We start from the raw sequence: 6,196 nt of genomic DNA on the forward strand, positions 1-6,196 counted from the left end.
TGATTTTTACAGGCATGTATGCGGTGATTATTTTGAGTTGCAAATTGGGGTAAAATTACATATTTGTCACATCCATATGTACACATGAATATGTAGGTAAATATATATATATATATATATATATATTACCGTGTGTATAGTATTTAGAATGTGTGTGAAAATAAGTATAGTAAACCAGTGTACTCAAGCTTTAATATGCAATATCCACGTATCATTGGGAAGCCAGGAGGAAAGGCAACTGAGGATTGGAGAGTCTAAAAAAATGACGTTATCTTTACAGCACCAAGATTGCTAGGAAAACAAGAAAGAAGCAGAGCCACTCCCTCTCTTCTCCCAAACCTCGTTGAAAGGAAATCGCTTAATTGGGCAATAAATCCTCCAGCTCTGTTGAAAGCCGGTCTTGTGCCAGATATCCACTGCACATCAATGAACCAGACCAACTCATTCCAGGTGGCAGCAACTCAAAGCCCACGAGGGAGAAGGGAAAGCACACAAGCACCGAGAACAAGAGAAAGCTAGCCAGGGATTCTCCTTTGAGTTGAGGTGATTAACGTGTAACACAAATATATATTTTCTCATCACACACAAATTTAGGCTTATTCATATGCTCAGTTATCATCACCCATCCTAACATGTGCCGACATGGAATTAGTAACACAATAAAAGAAATGAAATGCTTCCTTTTTTCACTCAGCTAATGAATTTATGTGTATTTTTTAATGTCTGACATCTATTCTTGTGCTAGGAATGCAGATAAAAAAGCCAATAACACAGAAGTCGAGAAGTGAATACACAATGAACCCACGATGAAAAGCCATGAGCACAGCAGGGGACATAAAAGACTGAGTAGTCTTTCTCTGAAAGCTGTGAGTCCAAGGAGGACTTCAGCTTAGGAAAGGAGGAAGGAGCAGCATGAGATGGAATGAAGGGAAGATCCAGTGCAGTGAGATTTCCAGAAAAGAGAAACTCAAAGCTTTCCCTTGTCACTGAAGAGCACACTGTGTATGAGAATTGCAAATAGTTGTTTATAGTTTAGGGAAAGGTACCATAAAAGGAAAGGGGGTTGAGGATGTAGTCAAGCACCACAGAATAAATCTGTGCACTAGACCAAGCTTGTACCCCCTGTAAAGAAGCAGCTACATAAAGACTGAATAAGATGAGACAGAATGGTAACAGTGTTTAAACAAATAAATCTGTAAGTGCAAAGAAAACAGATTGTAAGTGAGACACTTAATTTCCCCTCCAAGAAGGGAGGGAGCAGATAGCAAGTGAAAAGTGCACAACTGGAGGGTTTCCATTCGCTATACAGTAGTGGCGGCTACTCAAGCAAAAGAAAAAACTCAGTGAGAAGGTCCAAAACAAAGTGGAAGGCAAGGACTGACAGTCGGTTATCCTCTGACACATGAGCAGATGTGCACACACACACACATACACACACAGACAGAGAGAGAGAGAGAGAGAGAGAGAGAGAGAGAGAGGGGGAGAGAGGGGGGGGGGGGAGGGAGGGAGGGAGGGAGGGAGAAAGGGAGGGAGGGAGAGAGAGAGAGCTAAGAGACAATGCTACAGAAATGAAAGGGGTAGGGAAATCCATATGAAGAAGTGTTTTCCAGCATTGTGGAGATTGTGGAGTATGCACTGGTTTTGTGGAGTGTTTAGTGGCAGCCATTTGTTTTCCTATCACATTTCAAATTCCCCTTTATCTGAAAGTGAATCCCATTTATCCATTTATCCATTTCAGCCCCAGAGGTCCTGGTTGGTATTTCAAAATCCCTTCTGGATTCAAGTTATCAAGATATTTGCACAATAAGTCTCTTTACCAACTAAACCATCTTGATAGTCTTTTGATTTTTAAGGCAGTCTTTCTCTTCGGTCCAGGTGGACGTGGCTCCATCTTCCTATATGAGTTTTCCAAGTGCTGAGACTGCAGGAGGCATGAGCCATCATCATGGCCTCCTACTGTTGCCGTTCGTCTTGAACCTGGTAGCAGTCAATATTCCCAGGTATTTTCTTATGAACAAGTCAAGTGAAAAAAAGGTTTATTAAATTATGCCTGGGGTCTGGGAATATATTTGTAGAGTATTTGTTAAGTAATAGAGGAGACCCTTTTTGGTCTCCAGCAACATAAAGGACCTGTAGCATTGGTACTTACCTGTGATTCCAGGACTTAGGAAGGGAAGGTAGGGGGTAAGATTCAAGGTTCTTTTCAGCTACCAAACTAGTTTGAGGTCAGCCAGACTATACGAGATGTTAAAGAAATTGCTTTTGCTGAACACTTTTATCACCAAAGCTTACACTTGCATATTTTCGAATCGAAAAATGAAACTTCTCATCATTTTTTCCCACTAAGAAGCTGTATTGTAATACTATTTTGCAGTTTTCTGAAACCCAGCGGAAGTAAACATGAGTACTGCACTTCTGTTGATCCCGTGTAGAGTGAATGAAAGGTAGTTAAGTGAGCTCAGATGGCCAGCAATTCAAAAACCTTGGTACCAACAGTCTTTAAACATTACACGACATATGACCAGGCACGAGATACAGGCACCTTAAATGGACCACATGGGGAAAGTACTGAAGAGACAATACAAGGGAGACTGAGCTGCACACTGAAAAACCAAAGCCAAAAGACATGCTGAAGTGCATGAGAGTGCAGGCCTTTGTTTCAGAAGGGCGGCCACTTCATCACCATGGTTTCTCCAGTCAGACCAAACAAGCTGCAGGTTACAGTATCTGACACTCTTCCATAACTCAGTGCCGTTGACTGTAGGGCATGCTATTCCTAGATCACCTCCACCCATTTTCACCTTTGTTCCCATTATTTCCCCATGATTCACCTGGAACAATCCCTATACGGAGACCCCCTTCGCTTTCTCTCTGTTTCAACAGCGCACTGTCTATACTCATATTACAACAACTACTCCATTGATTATTGAGACTGCCTATTTGCTGGGATTGTCCTCTTGAAGCCAGGGGCCATGGTTCCTCATCCTGACACCCCTAGTATCACATACAGTGCCTGGCACTTTAGAAACACAGAAAACAATGTTTGCTTGTGTTTTAATAAAGGCTGTACTTATAGCAGTGAGATCAAATGGATAACAATACTGACAAAGGAATATTATTTGGGAGTGTCATAAATTAAGAAATAAGGTTTGATTATCTGTGACCTAAAATAAATGTTACAGATAACATCCAATTTAAGAGCTTAAGCCATGTTAGTATGTTTAAAATGGAAACAAAATAAATAGGGATCACTGTTTTGTCTTTAGTGTTGTACTTTGCAAAGACTATATTGAAATACTATTCCCTCCCCAAACTGCCTTCTCCCATTTCTTCTTGCACATCTGTGGACTCTGCTTTTTCCTAACTAGCACTTGTGGTGTAAAATTTAAAAATATTAAAAGATAGGTGGTAGAAAACAAAAGAAAGGAAAGTAAATAGCTCGGATGAAAGTTACCTGAAAAATCAGCTATTAGAAACTTATATGTCTTAGAATAAATAAAGCTGATGAACATGTCAAAAATTACAATGTAAATGAAAAATGCTTCATTAAAATTTTTACATAATAATAAGAAAAAATAGAAAACCATAAAACACAATGGTTTAATATTAAAACACCGTGAGAACACAATGTTAAAGACATTTACTGATGCAAATGATCAGTCAGACTAGAATAAAAAGGGGACACAAATTCTTGTCAAGGAAGATGGACAACAAAAGCCACCATGTTAGATGGCCTTAGTATGTCTGTGAAATACAAAGGCTCACTTAACAAAGGCAAAAATGCTCTTTTAAAGGGTATAAATATGCAGGTTGATATTCAAACTTGAGTTGAAATACACAAAGGTTTTCATTACTATACATCTCCAAATATATTTCTATGGTTCTGATACCAATGAAAATGGATATTTAATATGCAATAAAATCTAAGATATTCTGAGAGATCCCAGAACTTGAGCACTAAGAGGTATCCCATGCTGATCACACCCAGATGTACTTCTGGTGTGAACTAGCAGGAGCAATTAGATTGGCTGCTAAGGAGATTCTAGAACAGGAACAAAAGTAACAGTCAGAGATGAAGACTATACTTATCTGTGGGTTTAAGGACAAATACTTATAGATTGTTGTTAAAGGATTATGCTAGTTTAATGGATTAGTGGTTGCATATTCTCCTCCAAGTTAGCTAGGCTTCAGAACCAGCATGCTTTCCTTCTTGTTGAGCAGGTTATGTACAATTAGAGAGATTTTGTTTACCGATAAGGTATATATGCTACTACTGCACCCTGAGGGTTACTGTGCCATGCTGGTTGCGAATGTGGTTTATAGATACCATAGCTGAGTAGGACTGTTGGCTACATTTTTCCTTTGCAACAGATGGAGACCACTATAGAAAATCACAACCAATAAGAATGCAGATTTTTGGAGCCCAGTCCAAGTGGAATCATCTAGAAATCACACCTGTACCTAAGGCTTCGGGAGCATTGCAGCAGCAGAGACGGAGACATTGCAAGACTCGGAGGAACAAGGTTTTTGTTATGGGATTCTGTCTCCTGGTAACATCAGAAAATACACCCATAAAATGTCATCAACATGCCAGGTGGTGGTGGTGCAACCCTTTATTCCCAGCACGCAGGCAGCAGATTTCTGTGAGTTTGAGGCTAGAGTGGTCTACAGAGTGAATTTCAGGACAGGTTCCAAAACTACACAGAGAAACCCTGTCTTGAAAAAAAACAGGAGGAAAAAAAAATGAAACAAAACTCATCAACATGACTTAACAAGGATGTCACCAATGGATATGTCAAAGTGGATGGGGAAAATCCCAGGAGGTATTAATCCTACACAAAGAACTATGTGTAACTGAGAAAATCTGGGAGGAGGAGAAGTGGTCTTTCCCAGGCAAGAGCACGCCAATTGGTTTTTCAGTGGCAAATGGTCATGCAAATGGTCATTCCTAGAAACACGCATATAAGCATCATTATACAGGTTGTATTTAGGAACACACACACACACACCTGTACATATATGAATGCAATGACAATTAGTGAAATAAAAGGCCAGGAATTTGAAGGTGTGCTGGTAGACAGGAGGGTGAAATGCTATAATTACATAACAATCTCAAAAATGTTAAAAAATGATCTGCTAGGAATAAAAAAATCAAAAGATATGCAAACGGTACTGTCAGCCAGAGGGCTCAATGGGTAAAGGTGCTTGTGATCAAGACTGACACCATAAGTTCAATCCCTTGGACCCACATGGTAGAAGGGAAAGACTTATTTGGCAAATTGTCCTGACATCAACATGCACACTGTGGAACTCAGGCATGTAAGTGCATGCAAATACACAAAATAATAAATGCATTTTTTTTTAAAAAAAAAAAAGAATGGTCAGATGTCGTAGGCAGCATAGAACAAGTGTCAGTCAGAAACTAGCTACCCAGTTTTTAATTGTTTTGAGATTACCTGGTCTCCCTTTGTACTTCCTATAGCATTTGGGGAATGACTAAATATAGTGAAATTTGGAAGTATAAAACTTATAGAATTATGTAAGAAGAAAACTGGGTATCTGTTTTATAGACATAAGGCAATATAAATTAGATGACATTTTACTGAGTTTTTCAAGTGCTGTTTGAAATTGAATTTTTCCCTCCTGCTCTTTCTCGACCTCATTTGTAGCCAGTGACTTGAAAACAGTAGACACATTGGGCTTGACTCTGAAAGCTGGCACTTGACTTAAAACAAACTTTTCTATAACCAAATGCTCAATACACTTATTTTAAAATTAAACTTAATTTTTTTTTATTTTCATGAATTTGCGTGTCATCCTTGCGCAGGGGCCATGCTAATCCTGTCTGTATCGTTCCAATTTTAGTATATGTGCTGCCGAAGCGAGCACTAAACTTAAAAATTTATTAAACTGTTACTTCCCTCAGTCTAAAGTCACTGACAGCTAGAATATAATCCTTCGTCCATTATTGCATTCACAAACATGTGTGGCCTCTACCTGACCCTGCTGGTGTGTGTTAACTCCTTTTTCAGAGATCACCTTCACGTACACTGACAATTTTATCTTTAGAACCCCCAGTATGCAACAGGACCCATACACCTAGAGATGTGTTTATTGGCTGAATCCCTTCAGGCTCTTTGGATCCCATATTCACCTTTAAAAAGCAATTTGATGTGTCCGATTTTCCATCTTCACT

The 6,196-nt window shown here is 39.2% G+C and overlaps 1 non-coding gene across 1 annotated transcript; it reads right to left on the reverse strand.

The window, feature by feature from the left end:
• Positions 1–5,782: 5,782 nt before the first annotated feature.
• Positions 5,783–5,889, reverse strand: LOC126512738 (U6 spliceosomal RNA). Its single transcript, XR_007595147.1, has one exon. It is a non-coding gene; the product is annotated as a U6 spliceosomal RNA (small nuclear RNA).
• Between the last annotated feature and the right edge of the window lie 307 nt (positions 5,890–6,196).

Source organism: Alexandromys fortis, unplaced genomic scaffold (assembly GCF_014885135.2).
Source record: "Alexandromys fortis isolate MF-2015 unplaced genomic scaffold, M_Fortis_MF-2015_v1.1 scaffold_19, whole genome shotgun sequence".
Lineage (NCBI taxonomy): Eukaryota > Metazoa > Chordata > Mammalia > Rodentia > Cricetidae > Alexandromys > Alexandromys fortis.